This window comes from Dreissena polymorpha, chromosome 12 (genome assembly GCF_020536995.1).
Source record: "Dreissena polymorpha isolate Duluth1 chromosome 12, UMN_Dpol_1.0, whole genome shotgun sequence".
In the NCBI taxonomy this organism is placed as follows: Eukaryota; Metazoa; Mollusca; class Bivalvia; order Myida; family Dreissenidae; genus Dreissena; species Dreissena polymorpha.
Window position 1 is genome coordinate 39,674,219 of NC_068366.1, and position 17,256 is coordinate 39,691,474.

At 33.4% G+C, this 17,256-nt stretch overlaps 1 long non-coding RNA gene across 4 annotated transcripts; it reads right to left on the reverse strand.

Annotated features, from left to right (window-relative positions):
• Window positions 1-277: 277 nt before the first annotated feature.
• On the reverse strand, window positions 278-16,080 carry LOC127853821 (uncharacterized). 4 transcript variants are annotated; one of them, XR_008036766.1, is made up of 5 exons: window positions 15,946-16,080; window positions 6,519-6,603; window positions 5,914-5,998; window positions 4,890-4,983; window positions 278-560 (listed from the first exon to the last, which is right to left on the reverse strand). It is a non-coding gene; the product is annotated as an uncharacterized LOC127853821 (long non-coding RNA). The 4 variants fall into 4 exon arrangements; XR_008036765.1 differs by lacking the exon at window positions 15,946-16,080 and adding an exon at window positions 9,124-9,263; XR_008036764.1 differs by lacking the exon at window positions 15,946-16,080 and adding an exon at window positions 917-1,026 and having other exon boundaries at window positions 6,519-6,762.
• Between the last annotated feature and the right edge of the window lie 1,176 nt (window positions 16,081-17,256).

Sequence of the window (17,256 nt, forward strand, 5' to 3'; positions counted from 1 at the left end):
CTGTAACGATAAATATACAGTGTGTTTGATTTGCAATTAATTTTGAGGAAATGTCAAATTCCAAATCATTCGCTATATCATTCTGTTACAATTTACCACGGAACATTAAACGGAAATTTAATGCACGCACGCTTTCCATGCGTTTGACGTGACGTTGTTCATGTAGGGCATAATTTGCGCGCGCTTTTCTCGAGAGAAAAGATTAAAACACACTGTACATTTACAGTTTGTTTGAAGAATGTGATAACGTCGAGTAAAAATTAAATAGGGAAGAGTGTTTCGGATTACAAATTTAATTATGCGCATTTGGGAATTCAACAAGAAACGGAATATGGTCCAATTTCTAGGACGCGCATACTTCGGTATTTTTTTGTTTGGTCCTATGGACCAACTTCTGCTAAAACCTCTTGATGTAATGTCTCTATGACGGCTGCACTTTTCGCCACAAATGAAGCACTATGATTTCCAGTCAAAGTTCTCAAAAGTGGACCTCGTCTTAAAAAGGTGTTCTTGTGTTTTCCTTGTCATCCATTGTTGAGTCATCATAGGACCATCTGGGCCTGAAAAACAGAAATACATATGAAATCCTTTGCAGAAAAATAGAGAATTTGAAATGACATTAATGTTCTACTCTCAATGATCATGTTTGAGAGAAATCAAACTATGATATTTATGAATATCATTATCATTGCCAGACCAGACCAGGATCACCACATGGTTGTCATATATGTCTTCAGTACACTCCTCTGCTTCATTTTTTTGAAGCAAACAAAAATCATCTTTGATTTAATAATAATTATAACTTGCCTTTGTTCTCATTGTAAGTACATTTATATCTAACTATTTAGTATACACAAACCTCTTTAATAAGTGACTGTAATAATGGATCAACAGAATTACAATTAACAATACATACTTTCTTACTTTGCAGTCATAGTAGATCTTAAAGCTCTCTCCAGATGAAGCCATGTTTTCTTCCCCGAAGACTGTGGCATTCCCTTGGCTGATGAAGTTCTTTTGTCGAACCTATTAATATATTCCAAACAGTTTAGAATAGGCAGAAATTAACATATATTAGGCATACACAATAATTCATCAACAAAAAAATTATAAAAAATTCAAATAAGTTAATTTACAAGATAATAAAATGAGTGAAAACAATGTCCGCCTACCAGAACCTATCCGAGAACTACTCAAGTTTTGGAAAAACAAATATTAGCACCTCTTATTAAATATAAAAGACAGTGTAGGTTTCATGTTAGGGTTTCAAATTTTCACGCACACTACTTTTGCATGTATTCAAACGGATTTTAGTAAATATATGTGATGAGTAACATCAATGACATTGCAGACAAATTTCCTTGTGATGATGTTTGAGAAAATGTTTTATCAATTAAAATCTATAAACATAGCATGTAGTTATGAAACGAACAATGAATAAACATGTTAAATACTTACCATATTGATGTACATGGAAATGAAAACTGTGAAAATGACAAAACAAGTTTGACATTGGTGTCTGCTAACTTTTATGTATATGGTAAATTTATATCAAAGGGGAGTAACTCAACAAATGTTTAGTATCTAAAATCAAATAATTCTTTATATTATTATAGTTGTCATAGCTTTCAGAGTTTAAAGTTGACTCAGTTCATAAAAATGGTATATAATTTCATTTAAATGGATAACATATTACTGGTATAAAATCATAATTTAAGTTTTAAGCTTGAATTAACATAATGTATCAAATGAAAGTACTGTTACAAATCACTCTATCAATTAAAATATTATTTAATGATATCTGGCTCATATTCTTGACCATACAGTTTTCTTTTTCATTTGTTTTAAAGGATATTAATACACTTATTAATTTTACTTGATTTTAAGTACATTTTAATCAAATACTTGATAGTTATACATAAATATATTAGACTTTGCCCCCAAAATTGGAGCATTTGTTGCTGATTTTCAGTTAAATATACACAAAAATGCATTCCATTACATGGTAAAAGGTAAATAAAGCATTTAAGATACACACCCCTTTCATTTAATGTTGATTTAGAAGGAGGATAGCAATTTTCCCCACATAAAATAAAAGTTGTAATGTATACAGTGAGTAGGACGCATTTGGCGGCCATCTTGGACGCAATCTTGGATTTTGAAGCCCTCCAGCACTTTTCGAACAAATGAAATCTCATACCATAATCTACAGACCCAGAAGAACATTTCTGTATATAAAACTCTTTGTTTATGATCAGTGGCCAGTTACTCCCCTAAATAAGCGACTTATGTGTGCCTGTTTGCAGCACTATATGTACGTCTGTTCATATACAAAAGCTCCAAAAACTCAAGTTCAATTCTTTTCTTAATGAACCAACGTCGCGGTTCGGGACGAGCTATAAGGGCTTGACGTAACTTTGGTAATCGCAGGATTATGCGCGGACCTTCGTTGACCATGTCCGTGATAGTTTCAACCCATGTATGAATCTGCCCAGTATCTAGTCCACAGCCTGCCATAAGATTCCGCTCTGGAATCATGTAGTATGGCAGCTGTTGTGTGGAAATAACCATTGTTAGATTACTGAATGCTTTATGCAGCCAGTGAATCAAACTTCTTTCGTGAAACAATGTCTGCGGGTTTTTCTTTGCTATCCAAAGTACAATATTTTTCAACGTGTACGACGTAAGCTCTTTCTTGCTTGGTTTCAATACATCCTTATTTATCAATTTTCAATAAAACGCAAAGTTTCAACTGAACGTCATTGAATTTGCTAACCAGTTCTTTCTCTCCGGCATTAAAACAAAGCCTCCATTCAATGTTTTTATATTCACTTAGTTTGAATCCAACAGGAGTTACCACTGCCTTCATTAACTGGACTTTCTGAACAATTTCCGGTGATGGCCAATGTCGTGACCTTACAGCCCATCTCTGCATTATGCTTGGACAGTGGCACCGCATGGGCATAAACTTGGTCCATTTGCTGTGCTCCAACCGAAGACGGCAATGACGGCCCTGCGCGACCACAATATACCCTACCTTGTCTAAAGTTTACTCGCACAAAGTTAATAAATTTTCCATGGCTCAAGAATTTACCACTTGATAAGATAGTACCTTGACTTTCTCGAAGCAGTCTAAAGTGCCCAGGGTAACACATACGGGTGTTTAATCTATAAACGGTTGTCCCATGTGGATATGTACTGTACGTTATACCGTCTTCTGAACACAGCATACTTTCGACTACAATCATAAAGTCTACATCACTCTCGTGTAAGAAGGTCAACCCTTCGCCTTTGCTACCCGAAGTGAGTTGTTCTACCGTGCCAGGTGGCTTAAGTGCATTAGTGAACCTATCAAAATTACTGTAAGCGTCCCTTCGCGCCTTAATGATCTCCTGCCCATAGTCAATGTTGTTCATCAAAATACAGATCTCTGTTGAAGTATTTTCATACTTAAAGTTAAAAGTTGGACAGATTGAATCTCTTTTACAAATATTTAAAACAAATTATTTTTTAGATTAAACTGTACACATTATATTAACCCGGTATTATAATAGAGAACTCTATTGTCAGTTAATGAGCTACTGCCACTTAAAGTCGTCAATCAGATTATCTTATCCATGAATAAATATCGCAAATTTTGACAAGCGTATTTAATGTTCCAAATTTTGGGATGAGAACGAATATTCGAAAATCGACCGGATATTCGAATCCATAATTCCTTTTCGAATATTCGATTTATAACAAAAGAAACTTAAAAAAATGTACAAGTGCAATGTCGCATTTTTCGTTAAGTGCAGACAACTTTCGTGTATGGTTCATAGTTTCAATATTAACGAGATAAAAATAATCATTAATTGGCATTCAGGAGGCAAAAGAGGTAAGAGTGTTTATTTGTATATTTTATCTGTCATTTGGCTTGGGTGTTATACACCGTATGTTATCATTTGTCCAATATCATTGACTTGTGAATCACAGTTCAGCGTGCGGCAATTAAAAAAAGATTAGCTTCAAATTTCCAATCAATATAATAGATGTATTTATAAATTAAATCAAGTATTATCTCATCAGAATTTAGTTGCTAAAATATTAAACAATTAAATTTGTTTGCAATAGGTAACTGTTTATTTAGGCTCGAGAGTGTTGATTTTAAACTAGCAGTATGTTGTAGATACATCTAACGTTTACAATGCCCATGTGATGCCAACGTCTCGCGTTAGGATTTATTTCACACCCTTATTGAGAATTATTTGAAAAATCGAATAATCGAGTATACTTGAATACTTCGAATATATTCGAATAACGAAAAACGAATATTCGATTATCATTTCAGTATTTGTTCCCATCCCTACTACTTTAAATTTCTGACTTAGATGCGTGTTTAGGCAGACTGATGACCCGATATATTGGTAGAGTTTCGTTGCACCACTTAACCCCACAACTAACCGTTGAATAACGACTAGACGTACTGATCGTTCTCTTTGGAACGACTTAATATCAAACTGGAGGAAAACCAATATGTTACTACTAAACAACACTAATAACAGAGGAATGACGGCTGGACTTATTGAACTATCACCTTATAATTCATAAACAATAAAACTTACCTGGCATAAACGATTGAATGTACTCATTCGTCTCCGTTAAACTACTACACTAAACTACTAATCGAGCGCAGACGACTAAATGTACTGATCGATGTTCGTTTAACTACTAAGCATCGCGTACTCATTGATCTCTGTTGAACTACAAGATAATAACTGCGTATCGAGGTATAGGTACTGATCGTGCTGATTGACCTATATGGAAGCGCTAAACACAACAAAAAACAGATGGATGACACTTGGGTGTACTTATCGTGTTGATAAACACTACAAAACACCACTACTAACCGTTAATGGAAGACTGGACGAACTGAAAGAGCGTGGGACTGCTTCAGACTCTGATTCATTGTTATTGTTTCCTCCCTCTGTCATCAGTATAAGGCTGAAATTACGCATTTTGTCAAATCTTATTACTCGTTTTAAACAAAACTTAACACACAAAACAAACAGAGGATTTTATCGAAGATTTAATATCGCCATCCTTTACGTGGTTTTACTATAATACTACGTATGAACCGTCGGTATTTTTTTCGATGACAGGTTTTGGAAAAAAGTGCGCACTCTTTTCACGAACATTAAGACGTACCTACTACTTATTCGAAGAAAAATGCATGCGCTATTCACTGAACGATAGGATTGTTTATTCGGATACAAATGTCTTTTGAACACTAACTCGGGAAATAAAATGCATGCAAAGTAAAACGCCTATCTTTCGCAAAACGTCTATCTTATCGGCTTTGTATGAAGGTGCTCTACAACAAGAAAATCATTTATAAGGAAACATATATTGGCATCATTTTGTTTAAGTTACTTTCTGGTCTCTTCAAATGAATAACAAACTTCGCTAAACAAGTGTTACAAAAATATGATATTCACTTGAAATATATAAATATCAAATTGTTTAATGACAGCTTTTAATTTACCGTTCAAAAACGGCGACCACGTCATTAATCCTTTGATCTCTATATTATGTTATATTGTCTTAAATGTCGTCATGTATTGTATAGGCAATTGTTTAATTGTCTTAAATAAAATACTAGGGCTGGAAAAAACATTTTTTTCATGATACTTTTCATAACATTTCTTGATGTAACTATTGTTTACGCATTTTCATTAAAACACAGTTACAGAGTCAAGAATCGGTGACGGTCCAGTGGGAAGTATTCCGTAGAGCTAATATATGAACGATGGATGATCATATTATATGTATTGTGAAGTGTGACATCGATTATCACACCTTGACATACTTTAAAGTGTACATACTAAAGAACTTAGATGTACTATCACAATCAATAAAAAATCTGGTACGTACCTGTTGGTGTACTCAGGTTAACGGAATATAAACCCTGTCATTCCGGGTTGACCAGTGATTGTCAAAGCCATTGATGCTGTGTTCACTGATTAAACAAAACAAATATCATCACTCTAGTTTATTTCATCACTTGAAAGAAAACATGCTGAATGAGTATGACATAATAGCTTATACAACAAGAAAATCATGTATAAGGAAACATATATTGGCATCATTTTGTTTAAGTTACTTTCTGGTCTCTTCAAATGAATAACAAACTTCGCTAAACAAGTGTTACAAACATATGATTTTCACTTGAAATATATTAATATCAAATTGTTTAATGACACCACTACTAACCGTTAATGGAAGACTGGACGAACTGAAAGAGCGTGGGACTGCTTCAGACTCTGATTCATTGTTATTGTTGAATTATATAAATATATAAATATCAAACATGCTGAATTAGTATGACATAATAGCTTATACAACAAGAAAATCATTTATAAGGAAACATATATTGGCATCATTTTGTTTAAGTTACTTTCTGGTCTCTGTTGCCATGTCTAGGGTTAGAATGTCGAATTTCGAGTGCATAGTATATCAATAAAACATCTGGTACGTACCTGTGGGTGTGCTCAGGTTAACGGAAAATAAACCCTGTCATTCCGGGTTGACCAGTGATTGTAAAAGCCATTGATGCTGTGTTCACTGATTAAACAAAACAAATATAATCACTCTAGTTTATTTCATCACTTAAAAGAAAACACGCTGTATGAGTATTGATTTTGTCTTTAAAATTATGATGTTTACAAGATGTGTGTACATTCGTTGTGTTACATCGCTTCATGCTAGATACGCCATGCTTGTGTTTTTGGGATCTTTATACTCGTAAGAATATTATCAAGCCCCTTTAAAGCTACTGTCCAGAACAGATCTTATTATACTCTCGTGAACGAGGAACTGTTTAAATAATAATACAGAATTATCAAAGGTAAAATGTACATTTAAGCAAATCAAAGATTGCATCTGAAATAAGCAAATTACTATATTTATTTCCTCCCATAGCATGTGATAGATCTGTTATCATAACAAATGTAAATACATTTAAACATCATATGCCATATTCAGTTGTGGATACACGAACAAAGTGAACACACAACCAATCAAGATAGTAAACTCCAGATTTCAATCAGTGAAGTGTTGATAACGATGACAATATAGTTTTGCATTACCTCCGTGCGAATTTTTTTAAAAGAAAATAAAGAACAAATTCTCTTTTGAAATAAAAAGTAGTCCGTTACAGTTTAATGTTGATTATTTCATTGCAGTTATTATACTGTGGTGGAAGTAAATGTAAGTTAACAAAAAAAGTTACGCATGCGATAGATAGTCGTCTATATATATTTACTTATATATGTACAGAAGTAGGTAAATCTTACTCCTCTTTCCATGTCTATAACAATCTTAAAAATAGTTGAATTAGTTTACTATCTTTCTCCAATCTCAAAGTGAAAACACTTTTTTGATTGAACAATTATTGTGTTAACGATTTTAACGACTGTCTATAGTAATCAAGCATGAAATTGGTCATATCAAGTTTATTTTGCACTATCATGATCCTTTGTAAGGACAATACATAGAGGATATTTGTTCATATCAGTGTAAGATCGTTTGTTATTTCACTCGTGATCATAGAAAGATAATATTTTCACTCGTGGCGATCTTACACTGACATGAACACATTTTCTGTTTCTTTTATGCCCCTTTACAAGAAAATAATTAACAGCTGTTTCCCTTTCGCTGAAAAGTTACCCTTTCTCCCGTGGCGTGCCGCAATACATTTCAATACACAAAATGACGTCATTATACCAGTTAAATTCTCCGGTTAAACTCTTTTACAATGTTAATAAACGGTGAAAAAAACATAAAATAAAAAGAAAATTTGTTGGATTCGATGGAATATCTTTTTTAATTCACTCGTAATCATAAAAAATATATATAGATCTTGAAGTTAATCTTGATATGATAATCTAAAAATAAAAAAGAAGTTGAAAATTACAATTTGTTTATTTTCACTGCTGTTATTTCACTGCAGAAATGTCATAATTTATCATTAGCTATAAAAGAAACTTTCATAAAATATATCGTAATTATGTAATAGACACGGGTTTTTACAGATACACAACTTCATATACAGGTTGCAGGATCAACTGGATTTTCAGGGGTTTACACACGGGCTGGAAAGAATGTAAATACACCGTTAAGAATTTTATTTTCCAAATATCGCAAGGTATTGAAATACCTTTGCAAAATTCTTTAGTGTATAAAAGACAGTTTTTCTTGCAGTTTGTGCCGATATATTAAGATTAAATAATAAATCATTGAATACGTCTAAAATCGGTGCCAACATTTCTCGTTGCGTGCTGCATAACTGTATGCATGAATGCAGTAAAGATCGAATGTTTGGCCAAGACCACAGGCTTATTAAAGGCTCTATAAAGGTGAAGATCCGTAACTATTTACCGATTTTTAAATATTTTTTTCATATTTTATTTATAAAGGTTATCAAAAAACAATATATATATGCTATTGGACATTACAATAAAAAATGAGCAATACAACTTGTTTTGAGCTCAAAATAAAGTGTCCTCCAAGTCAATTGTGTTTACAAACAATCAGTTTATTTACATCGCTGTTTACTCGGAAAAGAGTGAAAGTGACACAGGTCACCAAAAATATAACGATGATTTTTAACGTTTTCCGGTATCACCCACAAAGTAGGTCTCTTCTAAATGGTTAAAACGTTTGTAGTGATCTAATAAGTTACTTTCTGCTGGTTAAAAGTTGTTTAAAATAGAATTAAAATTGAATTTTCTTTCGGCTTTTTAAGCATATTTCACCGCTCTGAGGCTACACATCACGTTAGTTGCAAAAATGTAAACATTTCTTCCAATTATGAAACGGATTTATCTTCCATAATTCTTGACAACGTTGTACCTAAGCTGTTTTATTAGCAGTTTTTATGCAAGAGTAACTGAAATCCGGTAAACATCAGACCAGTTGATATGCATAATAATTGGATTTGTCACCTTTATAGAGCCTTTAAATAAAGTAATTCTGATGTATTTCACATTGCCATAAGCAACATAAAAACTGTCTTTTATGCAATAGTTGACATTTCTAAGAAAAATTGTTTTTAAAAGTTATTGGAAATAAAGCATCACTTACCGCTGTGTTTACATCTATTAAAATGTAATTGGTAACTCCACAAAGTCACGTGATCCTGCACCATGAATATGCCTTTGTGGTTGTTTCATATCGTGACTGTCAGGAAAAAAAACCATTGTACTATCGAAGCGGTAGAAAAGTCGAGCTTTTGCTGTGCATTGATATCGTTCTGAACAAAGAAAATCGTGTTATGTGTTACAAGTGTGCATTTAAGCGCCAAGTACTACTTCCTTCTTTTGCACATGTTTGCATTGGCGATGTAAATATTTTATCAGTAAACTGAAGTCTCTCTAAGAGGAAAAAATATATTCTACAATATTTCAAAGAAAAAAAAGATATTGTTTAAAATGTTTATCGATTGGAAAAGGGAACATTTAAAGGTATAGAATGCTTGACGTGTTAATTTTCGCGGTATTTTAATACTGTTTCCTTAAATATTTCATTGAAAATACTAGATTGGTTACCTCCCTTTATCTATCGCATACTCTCTATAAAGGGATCGGTACAACAGCGGGGTAATCACGTGACAGACAAGATGGCGACGTCCATGCCGAGGCAGGTTTTTTTCGTCGTTTTATACCCTTTATTACTGGTATTATAAGTTTTTATTCCGCTCACTTTCCAGCCATATTAGGAAGAAAGTTACTGGCTTTTATTTCATAGTAATATTCGCTCTATATCTCGACATTACTCAGTGCGAAATTTCTTAGCGGGATAACCTAAATAGGGCTCCACTTAGAAACTATGCGGGGTGTAAAGTCGAGATATAAATCGAAATTAAATAAGAAATTAACGCTAATCACCTTTTTACTGATATGGCTGGAAAGTGAGCGTCATTTAACAAATAAACAGAAGTAATAAAAGGTATAAAACGGCGAAAATTAACTGTCTCTGTATGGACGTCGCCATCTTGACCATCACGTGATTACCCCCTCTGGGTACAAGCTAATTTTACCGGTCCAAAATTGGACCGGTTATTTTCAGAAACACATCGCGAGATTATTCGAGGTTAAGGGGAAGTAATCCGTGTACCATTTCCGGTTTTTTTTCCCGAACTTTTTGACAGCTGACAGGTAAGAATAAAAGCTCGTTCTAGTCAAATAAGATTCATAATACATATGCATCTTGAATACTACATGATACATAATATCCTCGCGGTACTTAAAAATGGAAACTCTTGATTTGTGAGCATGTGAATCTTTGTATTTGATCTATTTATCAACGGAATGTAGAGAGATTAAAAATCATACTCCGGGAAACCCCGCGTGCGAACCATAACATTGTAACGTCACGTCACGAACGGCGCCCCCGATTGGTTTTCGCGTTATCCAATTAAAATCGCTGAAACATTAGCCTGTACCTGTTGTATATAGACCGTTCCAGAATCGATAAATTGACCACCGCCATATTGTCAGTCGCGTGACTGTCCGCCATTACACTACTGCCAACTTCTGCGAGTCTGCGATTCCAAAAGCCACAGACGTAGAGAATACCCGCTTCGCCAATGCCGGATAAATAAATTACTTAATTAATTATTTTCATGCGATTATCACATTTTTTGTTGTTAAAATGATTGTTTGAAGTTGAGATTGATTGTTACAAATAAATTGTTTTAAATGCTTTCGTGTATTTGTTTATTTTGTGTGTGTAAACAAGTGGTAATCATCGGCTAAAATTTGCCGGTTCAGTCGCTCATATCTTTGATTAGACTTTTTACTTTTAACTTGTTACAAACAATTCACCCATGTATAGTTGTGTTGATTTTAATAGCCGCAACATCAAGCAGATTATATTTTAATTAAAACTTATTAAAGATTCTCGCGCAATTAATTACCTAATTGTTTGAAATTTGTATCAATTGGTAAAACTCTATATTCTAAAATCATATTGTATTAAGTATGATATTTTTAATACGCTTTCCATTTTTTTCTTGTTCTTACTGAAATTAGAGATACAAAAAATGTTGTTTGGATTTAAATTTTATTTTGTGAGCTGGAATAATGTCACGTAAAAAACGAGCTTTTTATAATGGGAGTGTGATATTGATCACGACGATCTTTTCGGTGATTATATGGAAGATGAAGAGAATGTGAATATATATAGTTTAATAAATTTTCATCTTTGGAATAATTTAACAGCTTAACATCCTAAAAAATATTTTATATGTCTTTGCACTAACGCAAAACATATGGATACACTTGTTTAGTCAATTAATCGAAAAGAAACTCCGAAAAAAAACAACACCTAAATAATATTTCAAAAAAATATTATTTAGTACCAAACGAATTTATTAATACATTTATTTGCATCTTAAAAAAACGCGTCATTAGCATCAAAGTAAAGATTATCTGAAGACTGAAAGGCCGACAATTTGACACAACAAAGAGCTCTATGCATAACCCGTATTATTTTTTGCAGAAAAGCTTCAATAAATTACAATAATAATACATCTAATTATAAAAATATAATTATCAATGGCATGAGTGCGCTAGTGTGATAAACAAATGAGTGATAGAAAGTGTAAGGGGTGCATTGAAAATAAACGTACTACAAAGCCCTATTAAAAGCGCAGTGCATGACGGTATTTACATGTAGTTTTAATTTGATGGGGTTTGTACAGAGAATGACGCTATTAACATAAAACTGAAAAACACAACTTCACATGATGCAAATTAAACTGTGTATTCATGTATATTGAAAACTCGTTACTAGTGAGTATGAGTGACAAATATCTAACATTTTAACACACATTTATCTATATACCTATATATATTTTTTTGAAAACATTATTTACCCCCGTTGGTGTCAAATGTAATTTCTTGTTTTTATGATGTCGTGTGTGCATTGCCGTAACATTAAATCTTCATACAGAATGAGGTAGTTTTAATTAACTTATACCCGCTAAATACGTTAAATGTTTTTATTTAATTATTAAATACTTTTTTTCATAAATTAAACGGGCTATTATCTTTACGGTGTACAATTTCTGATATTCTATATTGGACACAACTTTTAATTTGTACAACATGTAACATATCTAATGTACGCAACTGTTAAGTATGTCGGAGGTAAATTATTCAACCAAATGACTGCTTGATACTAACAGAAAGGGACGACATGGTGGCATCATCAATTGTGTTTAATGACCAGACTGTCATCTGCCACCCAGTGTGGTTTATGACACCATGTTGTTAGTTAAGTCTAGATAATATCTGATCAAAACGAGATAATCGGTTTATGCAGAACAAAGGGACACTGAAACACTGGAATGCAAAGGCTTACACGATTTTAAAATTGATGCAAATGATCAAATGATAAATAATGCATTTAATTAAATTAAATGTTTTTTAATGTGTCAACTTGTTTATTTTCCTAAACAAATACCTACAAAAATGCATGTTTTTCAAACACTTTTCTGTTATAACACTAGCTTAACATCTCCCCTAGCAAAAAAACTTTATTTCATAAAATTTGCGTGGCAAACAAAAACGTTTTACAAAAAGAAAGAAATTCATCCGTTGAATAATCGGTGCTCTCTTATATATGTTACCGGTTGTAAGGCAGTTGTGTAATGGCGGACGCGGAGAGTATTCAGGGGAGATAATTGGGTAATTTCTAAATTCTGGAACGGTCTATTATAGTCAACGGAGTCAACGGTTATATTCAACGGGGGACCAGTTAACGAAAATACATTATGCCTAGTTTGGTAATTATATTGTTTTGCATGACAGCAACGGTAAAGCAACCTCATAATTACCTCATTATATGATCCAAACTCTGACACGCTACATCTTTGTTCATCGATATTTTTATTAAGAAAAATAACTTGATATGTTAACATTTTTACGATCTCAATTTTATAAGTGTTTATAGAAACGGTTGACGTAACATTTGGCATGTTCCAAATAAAGGGCGCATACAATTCTGATCTTCCTATGCACTTGTAACAAAATAAGCATGAAATAAATGCAATAATTCCAACAAACTAGTAGAGTTATCATTTTATTTTTGCACTTTGTATGTAAGCACAGATTATCAATATACCATGTAATTAATTATTTTATAAGATAAATTATTGTATAACCCGAATGATTTGCAATATGTTGAACGTTTATTTTTTTAATGAACCCCATGTCAATATATGCTCGGAAAATCTCATATCACAAATTTACATGTGGTGCTGTTTTGCAATAAGCATTGCAAAAAGCATTGCAAACAGTACAGTCAAATCTTGTCAACAGAATAACAAGAGTTCCGCGGTCGGAGATGACCGCATTGAAGCCGGATTTTTGATTTAAATGACAGGAAAGTACCTTTCGTGTTTTTGTCAATGCAATACTTAAATTACTGAAATATTGTTCAAAGGTCAAAATGAAATGTAAGTACTTTTCAAGGCATGAGCAAACCTTGTGTTATGTTTTGAATGCATGCATATACATGAACAACAATAACATTTAAGGTCACAAATATGAACTTGAATTGACAATTAGGAAAGTTTGATCTCAATTTTTTTATTTTTTAACATTTTTACATTCAAGGTCACGGTGACCTTGACCTTAAAATGACCAGTGGTCATCTACTAGTTCTGGCCAACCTTCATATCAAGTTTGAAGACTCTAGGTCTAAGCATACCAAAGTATTAACAACTTTAACATATTTACATCCAAGGTCACAGTGACCTCGACCTTCAAATGAATGACCTTGAAATGACCAGTGGTCATCTAAGTGTGCTTGCAAACCTTTACGTCAAGTTTGAGATTCTAGGTCCAAGCATACCAAAGTTATAACAATTTTAACATTTTAACATTGAAGGTCACAGTGACCTTGACCTTCAAATGAATGACATTGAAATGAGCAGTGGTGATCTTCTAGTACTGGCCAACCTTTATGTCAAGTTTGAAGACTCTAGGTACAAGCATACCAAAGTTATAACATGGAATAAGAACTTTAACATTTTTACCTACCAAAGTTATAAGAACTTGAACATTTTTACATTCAAGGTCACAGTGACCTTGACCTTAGAATGAATGACCTTGAAATGACCAGTGGTCATCTAAGTGTGCTTGCAAACCTTCATGTCAAGTTTGAAGACTCTATGTCCAAGCATACCAAAGTTATAACAATTTTAACATTTTAACATTTAAGGTCACAGTGACCTTGACCTTCAAATGAATGACATTGAAATGACCAGTGGTCATCTTCTAGTACTGGCCAATCTTTATTTCAAGTTTGAAGACTCTAGGTACAAGCATACCAAAGTTATAACATGAAATAAGAACTTTAACATTTTTACATTCAAGGTCACAGTGACCTTGACTTTCAAATGAATGACCTTGAAATGTCCAGTGGTTACTTACTAGTTCTGGCCAACCTTCATGTCAAGTTTCAAGACTCTAGGTCCAAGCATACCAAAGTTATAACAACTTTAACATTTTTACATTCAAGGTCACAGTGACCTTGACCTTCAAATGAATGACCTTGAAATGTCCAGTGGTTACTTACTAGTTCTGGCCAACCTTCATGTCAAGTTTCAAGACTCTAGGTCCAAGCATACCAAAGTTATAACAACTTTAACATTTTTATATTGAAGGTCACAGTGACCTTCACCTTCAAATGAATGACCTTGAAATGACCAGTGGTCATCTGTTAATCCTGGCCAACCTTCATGTCAAGTTTGAAGACTCTAGGTCCAAGCATACCAAAGTTATACCATGAAATAAGAACTTTAACATTTTTACATTCAAGGTCACAGTGACCTTGACCTTCAAATGAATGACCTTGAAATGACCAGTGGTTACTAACTAGTTATGGCCAACCTTCATGTCAAGTTTCAAGACTCTAGGTCCAAGCATACCAAAGTTATAACAACTTTAACATTTTTTATATTGAAGGTCACAGTGACCTTGACCTTCAAATGAATGACCTTGAAATGACCAGTGGTCATCTGTTAATCCTGGCCAACCTTCATGTCAAGTTTGAAGACTCTAGGTCCAAGCATACCAAAGTTATACCATGAAATAAGAACTTTAACATTTTCGAGCACGCCGCCCGCCCGCCCGCCCCCCCGCCCCCCCCGCCCGCCCGACAACATCAATCTATAAGCCGAGATTTTTTCGAAAAAAATCCGGCTAAAAAAGGAACTTTCTTTAACGTTGTTCATTTTTACTAGGGATACGACAGGCTACTGAAGACAAATTTAATTAAAAAAGATATGCAAATGTTTGTTAGACCGTGTATGCAATTATCCGGTTTAAACTCGCATGTGCAAGAAATGAACCAATTTGTAATGTTATTTATTGTTTTATTTTGAGGCTTTTGTTTCTCGTGAGGTCGCTTATGTCCGCGTCTTATCTTTCTTTCTTTCTTGTTTCACTTCCTTATGTTTTATTTTTCCTTGCTTTAAGACTTGTTTTCTTCAAATTCAGCTCAATACGAAGTTTTGTTTTTAAATAAAATTAGTTTAACTATTCGCGTTTAAAAATTATTAAACGTGTCAGACGGTGTTGGCGTCATCGATGATGACAAAAATTGAAAATGAAAACATAAAATTCGTCTAAAGCAACTTTTTAATACAAACATTAAATTCTGATAGCGCAAATACGACGTTAACTGGATACGATTTTAACAAGTTATGATTATGTGTATAATGCGATATTCTAAACACTTATTTTTGGAGAACAATAAGTCCTCCTCCTCCTCCTCCTCATCATCATCATCATCATCCTCAACATCATCATCATCAACAACAAAGTCGGCGACGAATACATAATGATCATTATAATGTCCATGCACAAAGCCAAATAATAAATTATCAAGACTAACCTTTATTTTCGACTTCATTCGACATTCACAGCGACTCAAAAGCTACTGTTTATAACTACTGAACGAAGAGCGTCCGGGTAAATGCCTGTTTACGTACAGACCAGGTAATACGAGAACCCATTGCATGTACATAAGACAAAGCGGGATTTATAAAAACGGAAAGCGTCGTTCCAGATCAGCTTGTTCGGCCTGCAAAAGCTAATCTAGGTCGATACTTTACTGCCATGGATTAGGCCCGATGGTCCCTAAGCGCGGCTTATATGAATAACATATACAGGTATACATAATTTTAACTGATGACTACACATCACGAAACCGTATTTGCTATGCGATGTGAGAAATTCAATATTGAGTTCGGTTTTGTAAATGTGTACATTTATTTGCGAGCAATTGTTTCCTGACCCAATATTGAGACGATTAAAATCCTTTTCAGAACAATCAAAGCATGCCTAACCAATAATCTGATTTGAGCTACATTATACCTGCAGTTGACATATACTATTAGTGAGTAATCGTTCGTTTCTGTTAGAAGTGTTTGAAACAATACATGTACAGCATAATAGAATATCATTCAAATGTGCAATATTGGAAGACATCGTAAAGTCTTTCGCCCCCCAAAAAAGAGAATTAAAATGAATTAAGCATTGTGTTTATGAATTGAACTTTGTTTTTCAACTTTAAGAAACAAATATCACAGCGCCAGTCTTTATTATACCAAACTAGACAGAAGTTTTGGCTTATGTTTTCACTCCTGATTAGACTAAATGCACATATATAAATAATATTATAAATTATATTATACTTGTGTACATGTTTTCCCTCGGGCTGAGTTCTATGTAAAAAAATTATGTTAATATGATGTCTCACTTATACAAATCTAGACCCAATACGTGACTTAATTATACGGACCCGAGTGTTTAAGGTATATTTAAACATACATTGAAATTTGCATAAATTAAGTTGCATTAAAGGAACTTGTTCACAGATTTTTGCATTTTCTTTTGAAGTTCGTTACTAAATACTTAACATGATAATTGTGATCATCGGAACTAAAAAGCAGCAGCGTTTTAAAATCAATATGATTTTAAGAAAAGAAGTTGTGAATTAAAAGGTTATAACCTTTAACACTTCACCGTCCTAGCAATTATATCTTACATGAATTTCATACTTAATATGAGCACTCCACATCTTGTCACAATATAACAAATAGAAGAGAAACACTCTAAATTATTCAGTGGTTTGGCGTTTTGTCACGCTTTATAATTTTGTCAATTTCAAATGATGATTACTCCAAAACAAAATGTACGTTCA